A 17,848-nucleotide genomic window follows, 5' to 3' on the forward strand; every position below is an offset into this window, starting at 1 on the left:
ACTTGCCTGTGAAAAATCCTAATTACTGTATGTTTGTCAAAGGGAGGAAAATAACATTGCATTTGAATGTTGAATGAGTAGTAAACCAGCGTGCAGATGAGTTAATCAGAAGGTTTTTTTTTAACTGGCAGATAAATAAATTTGTTAAGTGCACCTACAACTTGAGGATTAAAAAAGAGAAAATACACTATCAGCTATAGTGAAGATAAAAAGGTACAGAGTTTATTGTGTTATCAGTTTGGAGTTAAAGCAAAAGAAAAATAATTTATGAATGCTACAGGGATATATTTTTCCTGTGGAATCTTAGTGCCCCCTGCTGATCCTCAAAAAATGTTTTACATTGAAGATAGTTCATGTTTTTTCTTTCTAGATAAGTAATTTTTCTACTACGGTATTTCTTTTCAACCCCGGAGAATCTTTCCTATATAAGACTCCATCTCAGCAGTATACATGTTAGTATCTGTGGCTTCTCATAGAAAAACAAGTGATTAATCAAAAATGCATATTTACAATTATTAAAAGATAGAGAGCAAAGAATTTGAAATTACCACCTGATATTATAACTAAATAGGTTGAACTTGTTAGTTAAAAAGTCAAGTCATCACCACTTAGGAAAGAAGACCTTGATAAAAATGAAAACACATAATAAAGTTATCAGGGACCAAAACCACAATACTGTTTCTGAATAAGATGAACAGATTGTTTGTATTCATATTAGTTCATAACCAGACACATCAGACATTAGGATACAATACGTTGCCGGACACCACTTTATTAATAATATTAATTTTGTTCATATTTTAGATTTCTCCAATACAGTATCTGTGAGAGAAATATTACTATTCTTATCTAAGAGGTGAGGAAAATGAGACTCATAAAGCTAATGTAAGTTACTGAAACACTGTACAATCATTTACTGGCAGAGAATCACCTGAGATTATTTTAGAACAAAATGGGTATAAATATATTTTCTACACCTATTTCCCACTCCACTGCAGATGACTGCAAAGCAAATTACAGACATCTATAGATATTTCAGTATTTATCTCTAAAGATAAGCTCTCTTTTGAAAAATATTTTAAAACCACGCAGAACCAAGATAAGTAACCATGGTGTCAACCTCTAAGCTCTCTCTTTATGTTAATCATGTCTTATATTTTCTGTATTCTAATGTTTTAACACTTAGGGCCTTGCAAACCCTAGAGAGACTGCCCCTCCCAAGGTTAGTGAATTCCTAGAGATGATAAACAACTCACCTATGAGGGTACTTTTCAAATGCAAATGACCCAATCCCGGCCCAAATCCCCAAGCACCTCCTTTATGGGGCTATTACACTCTGGACCACTATCCAACAGCCAATCACCCCATGGCCAGGTACCAGACAACTAGGGACAACACATATGCCCCAGAGCCCACTGAAATTATTTAAACTGGCCTATCCTAAACCTGTTTGCCCTGCCTCATTGATTCTTTCCCTTGGAAACTACAATAAATGTTCTTGCCCACAGTTCCCTGTCTCCTGATCAAACCCAGTGGTTTCCCATATAGCCCCCATGGCATGCCCAATTCCCTTCTCTTGGGATCTGTGGGTATAACAAACTACCTTTTCAATTGCAGTTGTTTACTGATGTGTTGCCCTTCCTCTACTTAAATAATGATAAAACCTGTTAAAATGCTACTCTGCAGAAACTGCTCTCAGTCTCTTTCCATTACATTTCAATAAGAAGGTAAAATTGGTATAAAATAAGTATGTGTTAAACACAGCAATGCTGAATTATGGGAGTCAGTGAAGCACACGGCATTTTTTTCACAAGTAGACTAAGACTCTCTCATTAAATAAAAATGACGGCCAGTTATTTTACATCATTAAATAGGTTCATTGACATTCCTGGATGTCAAAGAGTCATTTCCCAAAACCATCAACTGCCACCCAATTTCTGAGCCTGATAACCCTAAGCAGTCCCCTCCAAAATAGTGGTTAGACTTTAATAATATTACCATGGTTTTGAAAATAAAAAGATATCATGAAATCAGTCAGGCTGAGGTGTTGCAGGAAAAGCTATAAAGAGAGAGAAACTTAGACGTCCAATTTTCCATCTGGCTGAGAAACTGACTTAGTTCCATAGTAGAGTTTGATACCTAACATCAGAGTTCCCATTACTGTGGGTGAGGGTGGGGTGGGGAGAAGTCACCATGCAAGTTTTCCATTTGCATTATCTCATTTAATACTCACCATTCCTCTATCAGTTAGGCTTAAATTATCCTTATTTATAGATATGGAGGTCACGACTCAAAAGATAAGAAGTTTGCCTGCCATGTTTCAAAACTTTGTTCTGACTGTACACATCATGTTCTTCCCACTAAGCCTCAACATGGCCACAAAAATCTCAAATTCTTCAACCAAAGTTGTTATATTTCAAATAAAATATTTGGCATTATTAATTGGTCATCTTATGTTTAATTACAGACTGAAATTTCATGTGGTATCCTATAAAAAGCTCAAATTTAATTTTCAGCAAATATCAAGCTTAATGCCAGTAGGCAGTTGTCATCCTCCAATGTCGCAATGTTTTCCATATGTTTTTCAATGTTTTCCAATATTTCCATGTTTCCAATGTTTCCAATGTTTTCCATACCTACACAAGTGTCTACACTTGCTAGATCATATCACTCTCCTCAGATAGTCTACTCTAGTGCCAAGATCCAGTCCAGCACAGGGACATCCTCAGCCCAGAATGGGTTAGCCAGATTTAAAGAGGGAAAAAAAGGGGACACCCAATGAAATTTGAATTTCAGATAAATAGCAAATAATATTTAGTATATCCCACACACTATTTGGAACATACTTCTACAAAACACAGTATTTGCTATTTATCTGAAATACTAATTTAACTATCTTTCATACTGAAAATATATTCATCCGAAATACTAATTTAACTGTACTTTATACTGAAGTTCAAATTTATCTGTATTTTATCTGGCAACCCTAGCTCAACATCTTCCAGATAATCTGAATTCCATCTGTGGTCTCATTGAGACATAATTCTATGCTAAGAGAGAAGAATGACAAACCCAGAACCATAGTCTCCACACATTTCTTTTTGTTGATGTTGTTTCCTGTGAGAATAATTCATTTTTAGAGAAAAATATAATTTATTTATCAGAATTCAGACTGCTATGGATGCACATTACCTGCAAATGTTTTATGAGGTACTTTTTATTTTTTTTAAACTTTCAAAACTCGTAATCTTTGCTCAGTGAAGGTGAAACCTTTTAACTGAAAGATGAATATGATAGCTACAGTCTCACACTGTGTTAAAACAGGTTCTGACGTGAAGGAATATTGGTAGCTTGGTGACATCCGTCTTACTATGTGTTTCTAGAACAGTGAATATCATATTGTTCCACTTGCCAAAATGTCATGAATTTGAAGCTGGCCTCAGAAAATACCATCAATGCTGGCTGTGAAATTTCCTTTGACTCAGATGGAAGAACAATATTATGTGCTCTCTTGTGTAAGACTGCAATTTAAATCAAAATCAGTTTTCTGGGCCAATTATATACTCAGAATACCTGATTTCAGTCTCCAAACTAGTGAGCCAATGAAGACATTTAAAGAGAGTTTAGAAGGCAAATAACTTCTTGTAATTGACTTTTAAGAATCTGATTTAGAGGCCCCTCACTCCCCATCTAGGAAGATCATGGTCCAAGATCTTTCCATAAGTAAGATGACCAGAATGAAGGCAATATCAGGAACATATTCATTATGTAATAAACAGTGAAATAAGAATATCTAAAACTGGGAAATAGATACCAGAGACATAACCAAATACTTTAAGTTTGATAATGAGGTTATCATCACAAAAGCTGTCCAAACATGAACAGGAAACATCTTTTGGAAGGAATAGTTTCCAACCTTGAGGTTCCATGACTCTATGATTATCAGAAAACTCTCATCATACATTTCAGAATACATTCAGTGAATGAGAGAAAAATTATTCACATTTTAAGGAAATCTTTTTATAACTGATGTATCTTTTAACATCATTTATCATTCATTTGTATTTTCTTTATATATATTTTATCCCAGCATTTTGTTTCAAAGAGCATCTAAGACTCAAATCTTATTAATGGGATTTTACAAGAATTAAAGTTATTATAAGGCTGTGCTATTATAATCATTGGAGGTATTACAGTATTTTCCAAGTGTTTATGATCCTTGGGATATTAATTATCAAAGAAACACTGATTCTTTTTCCTCTTATCATGTGAACACACAGGTCTGGGAATCCCATCAAATATCTAGTTTATCCCTGACTTATATGCAAAATAAAACAAAACAAACTTTATGTTACTAGCTGTTTATATGGCTTAGAATAGCAGTTTTCAAACTATATTCCATGGACCCCTAAGGGTCTTTGTGTTCCTTTCCGAGTGTCAGTGAAGTTAAGTGTATTATTGCACTTGGGAGCTTGCTGCGCAGTAAATGCTGAGTCAACTTCCTGCCACACTATGCAGTTTAAGAAAGGAAATCTGCAGACCAATGTAGGTGAGATCCCACCACTGCCTGGGACCATGTTTCCACGGTCCATCTACAGGTCACCTGGACTTCCCGTAAGAAACAATGGAGGGAGAGGTCAGAAATCTCTATGATGGTGAAAGGGAAGAAAGGATAAGCAAAAAGTGAAGAAAGTCACAAAGGGATTCTGTGGAAAATAATTCGTGGTCACCTGCCATTTCTTCTACCTGTGAAAACAGAAACAAGGAGGTAGTGTTCAATGCTTGATTGTTCTTTCCTCTCCCCACTCCACCACCGACATCCGTAAAGTGTTCCTACTTCACTTTGTTTCCTCTATATTTATATCACTTAAAAACAGTGAACTAGCATAAGAGTAACATGAAATGTTCTGGTCCCAACTCTACTAAAAGTTATGATAGAAAGTTATTTAATGCAATTGCCAACAATGCCACAGTGCTAAACATCTCTTGAGTGGGAAAAACAAACAAGCAAACAAAAAACAGCCTCAGAGATTTATCAAGAGACGCCTCCCTAAATTAACCATCACGGATTTTTCTTCATGAGCGTTTTGTTAAGAATACATCTGATTGGACTTTCTCTTCTGGTAATGAGTAAAGCCCTAGTAGGATGACTTGTGGAAAACAATTTTAAAATCTGGACGAGAAGCAGGTAGATTCTGATGGGAAGGACACACTCAAAGGAGGGAAGATGTACAAAGTGATTTAATGTTTTTGCAGTTTTACCCTGTGCCAACAGCAGTGTACGTGACCCACAAGACAGCAGGGGAAACTGTGAAAACCCAAGACTTTCTGACCTGGAGGACCAGAATGCTGCATCCGAAGAAAGTATGGCTACTGGAGAGATAGAGAGGATCTTAGAAGGGAAAGAGTCTGAGAGCATCTCCCACATCTCTGGCTGACCCTTGAACTACACTTATGCAAAGCAGACTCAAAGTAGTTCAGCTGAGGACCAAAGAGCCTATCTGAGACTAGAGTTGCTACCCAAGTGTTTGCAGTTCATATCTAATTGATGCAATATCTTTCAGAAAGAAATAGAACACTCATCAGAGAAAAATAGCATAATCTAGTGTTTCCAGACTTACGCTTAAAACATCCAGTATACAATTCAGAATTATGAAGAACTAAGAAAATAGAACACATTCTCCAAAGAAAAGGAAATCAAATATGACCAACCTCAAAATTACCCAAATGTTGGAACTAACAGGCGAGGATTTTTAAGAAGCTGTTATAATTCTCTCAATGAAGTAAACTAAAATATGCTGTCAATGAATGAAAGATAGGAAATTACAGCAGCAGCAAAAAAATAAATAATAAAAATAAAATTTTAAAAAGATCAAAAGAAATCCTACAACTCAAAATATACAATATCTAAAATAAAATTTTCTTGGAAGGACAATATTCTACTTGATCAAATAGATAGTAAGTCAGCAAGGACATAGAGGATATGAATAACATGACTAAACACATTTATGGGGATATTCATGGCTAAATTTACATTTCTAACATGATGGATGATATCAGAATCAAGTTTTAACAATAATTATATTACTTTGCAATAGCTTATTCCTAGATATTTCAACAGAGTGCATATTTCCACTCAAGTGCTTCGAAAGCATTAAAGCATAATCAAGAATTAGAGATGGTCCACTATAACGAATTAAATATAGATAATCCCCCAGCATCCTTGCACATAATACATAGCAGTTAAGAGTGTGGGCTCTATATATCCAGAGAAAACTCTAATTTGAAAAGATACATGCACTCAATGTTCATAGCAGCATTATTTACAATAGCTAAGACATGGAAGCAACCTAAATGTCCATCAACAGATGAATGGATAAAGAAGATGTGGGATATTCATATACAATGGAATACTTCTCTGCCATAAAAAAGAATGATATAATGCCATCTGCAGCAACATGGATGGACATAACGATTATCATACTAAATGAAGTAGATCAGAAAGAGAAAGACAAATGTCATGTGATATCACTTATATGTGGAATCTAAAATATGACAAATGAATTTATTTACAAAACAGAAACAAACTCATAGACATGGAAAACAAATTTATGGTTACCAAAGGGGAAGGAGAGTTGGGGAGGGGTAAATTCAGAGTTTGGGATTAGCAGGTACAAACTACTATATATAAAATAGTTAAACAACAAGGACCTACTCTATAACACAGGGAACCATATTCAGTATTTTGTAATAAACCATAATGGAAAAAAACACAAAAAAGAATATATATGTGTGTATATTCTTTTTTGTATTCTGAATCACTGAATCATTTTCTGTATACCAGAAACTAACACAACATTGTAAATCAACTATACTTCAATTAAAAAAATATTTTAAGTTATGTGGGCTGTAAAATCAGATGGAGATAAGGATAGAACACCTATCATGGAATTAAGCAAGATAATTAACATCAAAGTATTGTAGCTGTCACTGTATAATTATCAAAAACAGAAGCCAAGTTTGCTTGGCATTTTAGTAAATAAATGAATTTTGATTTGGAAAGTGCAGATGAATCCAACTTGTGATGATCTAAGGAGCCTTTTAAAACCATTGAAGTCACTGGAGGATTATCCTGCAAAGCTACTGAGATCAGATCTGCGAAGTTCAAATCTTTACACCGAAGCTGAACCCCCTACAGTTCAGGAGTCTTTGCCTGGAAATACATATGCCTGAATAGAGTTTTCAATTTGTTTCTTTTTTGAAAGTTGTACAGTTTACCCTCCATTGCACCCATATATTTCTTATTTCTTTCCCCATTTTGACAAAGAAATATTGATTTTGGTCACCAGAGAGTTCTCTCCAGAGAGGTATGAGAGGTTTTTTTTGTTGTTTTGTTTTTCTTTTGATACTGTCTGCTTTAAAATGTCATTTAAGCTGTTTGCTTTTCTGGGCACTAAATAAAGATAAAAATTTAAAAAAAATTATCTGTGGCCAGCAAGCGAGCTTAAAAAGATGACACAAGTGGAGACCACCTGCTTCTTGATGGAACTGGAGTATGAAGTGTTTTTTTCCTTTGAGTTGACCTTTCAGTCAAGTACAGTCCCGTTTTTAAATAACTTACCGAAAAACCTTTGTTTGTTTTCACTAAGTTTTTCCAAACTGACAAAATTTAGAGTAGGACTGCCATGATACTAACCAGGAAAACCTTCTTTAATGAGATAAATTTTGAGACTCTTTTTCTTTTCTAGCAGTTTCTTATTATAATGAACACTCCAAAGAAAAATATTTGACTTGGGGGGTGAAAAAGTATACTTGAATACATTCAGGGTTTTTTGTCAGTAAAGCCTCTTAAAATTGCTTTCAAAGCAAATGTAAAAGATGAGCTCTACACATAGTTGCTTCTCATTTCAAATAAACTTGTTTAACAAAATTTCAAAGCCGAGTCATTGATTGTTCATTTTATGAAACGAGTGTTTATATGAAAAGAATGTTTAGCAAGGAGATAATAATAATAATGTTCCATTATAATTTGTGAACTCCCCACGGCTGCATGTAAATTATGTTTCCCATTCTTTGTTAATGACCATGACACAGGCCAGTGTTTGCCAAAGTGTGAATATGGACTACTGGTATCAGAATTATCTGGGCAACTTGTTAAAAATACCGTCATGTAACGTGTCCTATTTCTTCCAAATCAGAATCTCTAGGACGCGGTACATGGAGCCTGTATTTTTACCAATATCCCCAGATGATGCCCATACAAACCAAAGTTTGAGCACTTCTATTCAAGGAGGTTTGGGGGATGATGAGAGAGCTTGGAAGTTCACAGAACCTTCATCCACATAATGGAAGATAAAGGAAAAAATTTTTATAAGTTATTCAATATGTTGATGCCCAATTTTCAATCATCATTACATAGGCTGAAAAAGAACATAGCCAATATCTTAAAATAATAATTAATACTCATATCTTTAATAATATCAAGGCATAAATTATTTTTAAAATAATAAAAATAATTTGTGAACTCTCAAAATAAAGCCAAAATGAAAAGAATTGAGGTCTGGAAACCCAGTGTCATTAAGAAAAGTAGAGCATATGAGAGCTTCCTCTGATATGTAAAAATCTAAGAAATTTTTCTTAAAATCATTGTAAAAATACTTCTTATACTCCAACACCCAACATATGTATTAGCCATAAGGGAAATGGTGGTGTTGAAAATAGTGGCTCAGCTTCACTTACACTGCCAGAGTCAGAAGTCTATGTAAAATCTCCCTTGGGTTTTTTTTTTAACTATATGTAATTTCAAAACAATTTACTATTTGATTTGTACTACCTTCTAAACCCATAGAAACTAAGCCACAATCAATATAATGAAAGCAAATAATGAAATGTGGATGGACATGTACATAGCCTCAAAATGCTGTAGGTAATTACAGAAACCACATAAGTGAAGAGAGTATGCTTCTGGCTGTCATTTACTCATGACTTGCTATATATAAAATCCCACAAGGTATTGCCCAGTTCGTCAATGGGTGTTCGCTAAGTTGAGACTGAGCTATTTCTAATAGTGGCTCACATATGCTAATAAAAGGCCTAAAAGTAAAGTCTGCTCTTGCAAACTCAAAAATATGTATAATTAATTTCAGTGCATAATATGTATTATCTGATGTTAATTCATATCAATATAATATATTAATTTAAGGAAACAAATAAAAGCTATAGTTTACTAAAAATTTTATTAAATTTCAGTTCTGATTAAATGAAAAAATGTGTCAAATAGCCTTGCCATATTAGAAAAATCTCATCTCCCTGCACCAGTAATGTACTTTGTTCCATCCTAGATTCACAGAATAAACTGATTAGCAGCTCACCAAGGAGTGTGAGAATTATATTCAGAAGAACTGGAAGAGAGAAAACAGGATGTTGTGAGAAAGTCACATAAAGAACAGTGTAATATATTTAGGGACTTTGCATCCTAGAGCTCATAAAATGGAAAAAAAAAATCCATTGTCTTTTCTCTCAGCTCAGTAAGAGGGATACTTTATCAAACGTTTCTGAAAGTAGGACATCCCACTGGTTTTATCTTATTAAATAGAAAATAAAACACATTGCTTTATTAGAGTTGTTTCAAGAATGCATCAAAGCTGAGGGCTCTCAACACGGAAATCAAAGAACTGAAAAAAATTGCAACACTCCTATCTTCCTGCCCCAAACATAATAGGCCATAATTAATGTAGGGTTGAAAGACAACTGGTAGAAATATGACTAAACCACATACCAAAGTCACTGAAGTATTTAACTTTCCTATAACCATGATCTTGTGATATCCTGGTCACTGAATAGTTTATCATCTTTCTCATTATATAAGAACATGATAATTGTTGGGAAATGACTTCTGGGAATTTTGGTCTGTGTGTTTGTCCAACGACTTCACAGCAACCAGCCAGATTATGGTCCCAGTACTGAATCTGACTCACTCCCATGGGCATGACTGCTCAGGTGTTTCCTTAGTTTCGGGTCCCTGCCCAGTCTCTTCCCAGTACCATCTTGGTGAGGCTGAAGACATGTGAGGATTCTTATCTCCCATTATATGAGCTCATCTCTACCAGAACAGATTATTTTATTCAGCGCATAAAAATATAATAAAATAAAAAGAGAAATAAGAAGTTGATACTTTTGATTTACTTTCCCCCTAAGCTTGTGATGCAAACCAGAGTATGGTAATAAATATTTCATGAGTGGAACTCACAATAAAATGTCATGATTAAGAACATAGGCTCTGAAAGTAGAAAAATGGTTGCCAGGAGCTGGAGGGGTGGGAGAGATAGGGAGAGATTGGTAAAAGTGTATGAACTTCCAGTTATAGGATGAATAAGGTCTGAGAATCTAATGGATAGCTTAGAAACTATAGTTGATGATAACACTGCATTGTATAATCAAAAATAAATAAATAGATAAATAAATAAACATTTTAAAGTGAATATAGCCTCTGAATTCAGACAAATTTTGGAATTCTATCAATTAATAACTATGAGTTTTTTGGCAAGTGAGTTAACTTTTCTTGCACTCTGCTTCTTAAGTTGCAAAATGAGGATAAGAGTGCCTGATTCAAAACATTGTATGAGAGCTAGATGAAAATATAAATAAAATGCTGAAGAAATGTTTGGCATATAGTATATGTACAATAAATGTTAGCCATTATTATTACCATTATTATCATAACCATTATTATAACAAAATTCAAAGGCCAAAGCGTGAATATCAATATGATTGTTAGGGAACAAGAGAAAATGATATGTCAAGAAGCTGACCAAGAACAACAGATATGAGAATAATGGAGACAGAAATAGAAAACAAACAAAAACATTATAATGTTATGGGTTACACAACCCAAGATTATTCCGAATTAAAAGTGTCAGTTACATTTCTTAGGTTCCCACTCTGAGGCCAAAACATAGCCAATTGTACATTCACTTCAAGAGCCTCTCTTCTCATTCAATTTCATCCAAAACTCAGGATAGAAGAGATTAGAATCAAGAACTGTGCTTTGCATGAATTACAGCCAGAGGAATAAGAACCACTAAAAGGTGGGTATGGATTGATAAAGCCTTCTGACCAAATGACTCCTCTGAGTAGAAAAAAGAACAAAAACAAAAAGTTGTTGAAGAAAGTGGAAAGCAAAAGCAAACAAACAAACAATAGTTGGGGCATAAGGATTTCACAGTGTGCCTGGGATACTCTTTGGTGGCTTGAGAAATTAAAAATAAGCATGTTGTATGTGAGAGGGGAGAGTTAGAGCTAAGTCTTTAAAAACCCAATTTCCCCGAGACTGTGGTACAGGAAGTATCCTGCCTGATGGGGTTATGGGCTGGGGAGCTTCTCGTTCATTCCATTTTTATTTAGTTAACTAAGAACTCCCACTACAAAGGAAAGGTGAAATAAACAGACACAAAGACCATCTCCTTAGAGACCTTCCTCTCATATTTCCTAGCCATTCACCATGTGGAATCTGCTTCAAATTTCGAAGGGCCTGAAGAGTATAACTGATGGGGAAGGCAAATAGAGTGGAATAAGAAGAGAAAATATAACCTTCCCCCTCAACGCTCAAACCCTCTCTTCTACATTCAGAAGTGGGCTGACACAACTTCTGCTGAACTTGTCCATTCCTGCTGCTTTCAGGATATCTCTGCTATGTCATGGTTTCTCTAATTCTTACCTGTGATGTGTTGTTTTTGTTCATAAACCTACTACTACCTGCTAAAAATAAATTAGTATGCATTCACAAAGTAAATTCAATTAAGACAATACTGACTACATGTCATATGCCAGACTCTGGATTTATAGCTCAAGATCATCTGCAATCAGAAGGCTCTCAAATTCTCAAGCAAGCCATCAGCCTCTGACTTCTCAAATTTGAAGACCCTGTGAAGCTAAACTCTGAAAACTACCAGGAGGCTGGAGCGATTCTTCATTCAGACCCTGCATTTCCCCCTTTGAAAAAGAGGACTTTATTCAGGCTTGAGAACAGTACTTGCCAGGACATCCATAAGCTTGTAGTCAAGTGAACTCTGGACCCCAGTGAGTAATAGGGGAAGCATAGAAGATGGACTGTTTCAGAAGCAGCAACAACAAAGGATATGTGACAAACATAGACTCAAAATACAAATGCATCTAGTCAGTTAGGCCAAAAGCAAATTATCTCACATCAAAAATGTTGTCTTTGAAATAACTCTCTAGAATGACTTTAGTCACACAATCCAGCAATGAGTGACTCACTTGGAATAGTAATAACAATGCCTTAAATTAGTAAAGCTTTTCATAACAAATCATTTTTCCAAGTCTCATTTTATTTTCTTTCCTTGAAATTACATTTGAGCAATGTAGCTTTCCTTAAACTTCCACATTTATGATTTTCTTACCTAATTCTCAATCCAACTTGGAATTTTAAAAAACATAAAACAACCAAAGAAATGAAGCACTATGGTCATCTCAATTCAAGGTAGGTAGCATTAGCTTGCTGCTGAAGGCAAGATTGGCAGTAATTTGCTTCATGCCAGATTTTACTTCAATAAAAAAGGACCACAAGCAGTTATATTTACTATGTGAGCAGAAAAAAATGTCATGTGACCTTTTGAAAATTATAGTTATGCTAATTAGCAATGTTCTAGCGAAGGAAATAAGATCCTCTCTGCATGTTTCTTTTAGAGACAAGGTTTTATTCATTTGTATCATTTTTTTAGTAGTGTAAATAGTTTATTTACTCATATGCCATGAAAAGACCAGAAAAGTAACATGAACTTCTGTTATAAAACATTTCTAATATCGCTAAGAAGTAGGCCCATTAAGAGACAAACAGAAAAGTACATGCCAACATTATTGTCTATTTGTAGATTAATAAATAGGCAATTATTTTAATATATGTTCATCAGTATTGAGCTTTGGAAAATAGCTGCTGTGTGGTAAAGGACAACCTATCTGTGTTATATCTTATGGTCAAATTGCTTTTTCATCAAAATGAATGTTGAGTCAGACAAAATCTTGGCATGTTCTTTTTTAACATACACATTATAAAAATGTGCTAGCAGGTATCAGTTTAAAGTAATCATTCTGTAAATAGATATGCTAAAGTGAAATGTAGTAACTGATCACTAAACTGTCCTTGTAGTTAAATATATATTAAAAAAAGAAAACCCTATAAGTTAAAATAACATTCAGATTGTATAGCATAGGCTGATGCATTTTTAAACAATATTACCCAGAGGCTTAGGTGGGAATTAAAGAGAAGTGTAAAAACCATAAAAAAACTGCACCAATTTTATAGCAAAATATCTGTACATTTAAAAAGAGATTTATTTCAAGCTGTCCTATATTTTGGTCCAAAATTCTTTCAACATCACTATGATGTTTGAAAACAACAAATATGTTATGTAAACTATCATACATTTAATGACAGTAAGAAACAGAGAGCTCCTGAAATCTTGGACAAAAATCACGTTCATTACAAAAATGGTCAGCTACTGCGTGAAGAGTGATGTTCTCCAGGCATCTGTTTAGGGTCCCCCCAACACGCTGAGTAGTTGGGACAGGGCATTAAACAACTTTATGTCTATCACTGAGTAAACATCTCTTGACCAGGAGCCTAACGTGGAAATAGTTGCACAGAAACACAACCCTGGAAAGTAGGATTGGCTTGGAAGCTTAGGAAGCAAAAATGGATAAAATGGAATAATTATGGAGATAAAATGCTTTATCTCCCACTGCCAACCAAAAACAAATTTAATAAATTGTGAGAGTAAATGTCAAGGTGAGAAATCCAGATAGTCAAGGTAGTGTTTATCTCCCCCTCTGCACATAGCTTTTCATAAAACAAGGAGCTGTGGATGTGAGTGAGGAATGTGTACTGTATGGAAAAAAAGGGTTGCTCCTTTCTTCTCTCTCAGCAGAAGGGTTGCTCTCAGTGGAATTATACATAAAAAGAAATTGTGGAAACAATACCGTTGTGAATGCCTAAAACATATTTTTCTTTCCCATTCTCTTCTCCCCATTTCTACTCCCTCCCACTCCCACCTCTTTTGCCAACATCTTTATCAGCTTTTGTTTTCATTTTGTGTAACAAAAGCCAAGGAAGAATAGTGGAAACAACTACGTAAATGCAAAGATGTCCATTTTTGACCAGAGGTGACATTACTCTCCACATTCCAAATGGATTTGATTCAAAAGGCAAGAGAGAAGGGGGAGAAATTAGCTTCATTGAAATATAAAATAAGAAAGGGATATAAATTGTACATTTTCTTTTCAACAAGAGCTGAATTTGCATTTTTTTTTTAATCAAAAGAGCTAACATTTCAGCAAACAAGCTCTTTCTGTTTTTGCCCAGCCATCATGAAAAGCAATGCGGAGAAGTTGCTTTCTGTATGAAATATGGTAGACTGGAAAATGTTTACAGTCCAAAGGCATATTCTGAGACCACCATTATGTAGATTTACTTAACCTGGAGTTAAGAATTCTAAATTCTCCTCTATACTCTGCTGCTACCATTGACTCAGAATCTTCTACACTGCTAATCTATTCCATTTTACAAGTTAGTCATCCTGTAAAGTTTCATAAACTTTGCCGGATCATGAACAAAAACATAGGGTTTTTCCTCTCAACCTCTTAAAAGACAGTATAACATAGTGGTTTAGATGTCTTACACTGGCATGAAGGATATCTTTGTTTGCACTTTAGTCCTATCATTTACTAGCTGTATTCTCTTAGACACACCTATCCCCCAGGTCTTCCTTTGTAAAATTAGGAACATTGTTATAAGGACCTCATTATATATGATTCATTTAAAAATTAGTGAATTGCTTCTACATACTGGTCCATACACTGGAAAATACTGTGATTAAAAAGATATACATGTTTTTGTCCTATAAACATAAATTCTAATAAGGAAAGAAACAAGAGAATTTTCATGATATGTATTATGTGTAAAATAAAGGAAATGATGTGTAAAGGAGTGACTAATGAAGGGGACATATGACATGATTAGAGATGGAATCTAGACGGAAATGACAATGACATAAATGGGATGAGGAAGCCAGCCAAGTCTAGACTCCAGAAAGGAGCATTCTAAGCATGGGTTTCAGCAGGTACAAAGTCTCTAGGGCTTCTGGGAGCTTGAGTTTTAGAAAAAAAATACAATGGCCAGAACAAAGGAAGTGATGAAACAAATAGTAGGTAAGGTGATCCAAAGCTAGGCATGGGGTGGCGGGGGGGGCAGTATAGACAGGGATGGATGTAAACTGTGCTTGGAGACTATGCAGGATGCCTTCCATTTGCCTCTCCAAATCCCCTCTCTACCCTTCTGCATCCTGCTTTGTGCCCAGGAGACTCACTTCCACTCCAATAAAAGGATCCCTTTCAGTTGGGTTCGACAGTGTAGGGTACTAGCAGGGGCTCAGAAGACTGGAGGAGAGTAGGATAGGGGTTTTGATTCTCCCAGCTGTTTTCCTATTAAATCCCTAATGGTTCATTGTACTCTTCTATAAAAGTCACGGCTCCCTTTAGTTGTAGCTTTCTATCCAACTGTGCTCTTCAGATTCCGCTAACTGCTCTCTCCTCTTGTACCATCAGGCCCTGGGGTGGGAATGGCCTCCCTCTTTGCTAGCCTCAGGGCTTTGTACTATACAGTACTGTGCTAATTGTTTTCCTTAAACCCTACCTACAGATGTGTAAATAGTACCTTTATAAAGTTTCTTCAAATTGCCCAGAATGAATGTGCCATCTCTTTCTTGCCAGGACCCTGACTGATACACAGAATAGAAGACGTATTTGTGGTTTAATTCTAAAGGTTATAATATATGTAAAATGGCTCAGATTGTACACAGTAAGCACTTTGTATATGTTAATCCTCATAATAATCCTCCTGTTTAAGAAAAATGAGTGGCTTATCAAGATATTTGAATATGGCTTTAAGAGTATCAGAGTCACACTGAATCACCTTCTCTCTTGCTCTTTTGGCCAGTGTCCAAGCAGTGTTCAGGCCAGGAGTTGGATTTGTGACAATGAGACAGCTCAATTTGAATATGTTCAAATAACGCATTGACTCTCTACTTCATCCTCTTCACGTGAAAATGCAGAATGATGTAATGTGAATATATCAGTGACCTTAAGAGAGGCACTCTGGATAGGTAAAGAAAAAGTGTAATTCCATGTTAAAAATGTGAGATGATTAAGGGGCCATAACAGTGTAAAATTAGTTTTAGTCTCATAAGTAACCCCTGATAAACTGTATAGACAGAAAAGAGGCATCAATTAACTGAAAAACTGGAAGGCATTCACAAAAAAGCCAAGTAGAATGGTTGAATTTATTGCACCTAAAGCATTGCTTGCAATAAATAATCAAATTCTTGTTTCTTCTCCTAAAAAGAGGATATATTGAAATTTGTGTGACAAAACATTAGATCTGAGTATACACTGTTCACATGATAAATACATGATGTTTTTCCCAAGACTACTTAGATGTAATTTCTGATTCCTTCATTGTAAAGCATTAATAGGAAGACATTTCATCAAAGTTTAAGTTTTGTATAAACATAGACTATATGTGTCTACTATTCTCTAAGGCTCTAGCAATTTCTTCTCATTGAATTGACTCCAAGATTATAAATTTCATGTTTACATGGGCAAACTGCAGCAAAGGTTTGAGCAGGAATCTGGTGATTTTTGATCAGCAGAATCAGTATAGAGATACTTATCTCAAGTCTCACTCTTCATTCTGCATGAGTTTTGGTCATTAAATTTTACATATTTTGCTCATGATTATAGCAAAATCATCAGCTAATGAAAGGAAGCTTAACAATTTTCCTTGGAATTGGCCATAATAAGGGGAACTTTAATAATGCTTACCTAATTGGATTATTTCACCTGAAATAAAAATGGTGCAAATTATACAGTTTAAAATCATGTAGTAGAATTGAACTGTGTACAGTTTTTTATGAGATCTCAAATTCAAGCCTGGTCATTCTTACCTTAAAGGAAGAATACTTCTGTTTGTAAAAGTTTCCTTTGGCAATGAATTCAGTGAAGCCAGAGAGCAAGGTCATTGGAATCTTATGCCAAATGCTAAGCATCAGAAGAGATTTTCCAGAGGATGAAATATAGCTGGTGTAAGTAATGTTGGGAGAAGAAATAAACTTTAAATTATATTATCCATCCAAAGGCTCAAAGATATATAGACACAAACTTTCCAATAAATTAGTGTTTCACTTTGTTTCTATTCCACTATAATGAATGTTGATTAAAGTTATGGAGAATAAAAAATACTTTCTCATTTCTACCAGAATCTGGTAGAATAAACCATGCTTATAAAAATTCCTCTTTAAGCTAATGACTGGCTGATCTTCACTTTCAGTCTTATAATTTGCTCATTTTTTATGCATTCACTTATTCCACAGAATAAATAAGTAGAATGTCTACTAAGTACTAGAAATAATTCTAAACAAAAGGATGTGACAGTTTATTAAACAGACAGGACCTTGCCATGAAGACAGGTATTAACTAGGTTATTAACTAGTTTGAGTTAATAACCTGAAACTAGTACAAGGTAATAGCAGGAGTACTAACCTGCAGGTAGTATTAATTTAATATTCTATAAAGTTACAAATAAAGGTACTAATTTAATAGTCACGAGCTAAAGAATATAGTCATTATTTTACAGTTACATCAGGATTCTGCAGCAATGAAAAAAAATGAAACCACCTTTGCCATACTTTTATTTAACCTTGTATTTATACTAAGTATAAAGAAGACTATTAAAAACAAGAAGAGGGCTTCCCTGGTGGCTCAGTGGTTGAGAATCTGC

The sequence above is a fragment of the Hyperoodon ampullatus genome, assembly GCF_949752795.1.
Source record: "Hyperoodon ampullatus genome assembly, chromosome: 5".
Classification (NCBI taxonomy): domain Eukaryota; kingdom Metazoa; phylum Chordata; class Mammalia; order Artiodactyla; family Ziphiidae; genus Hyperoodon; species Hyperoodon ampullatus.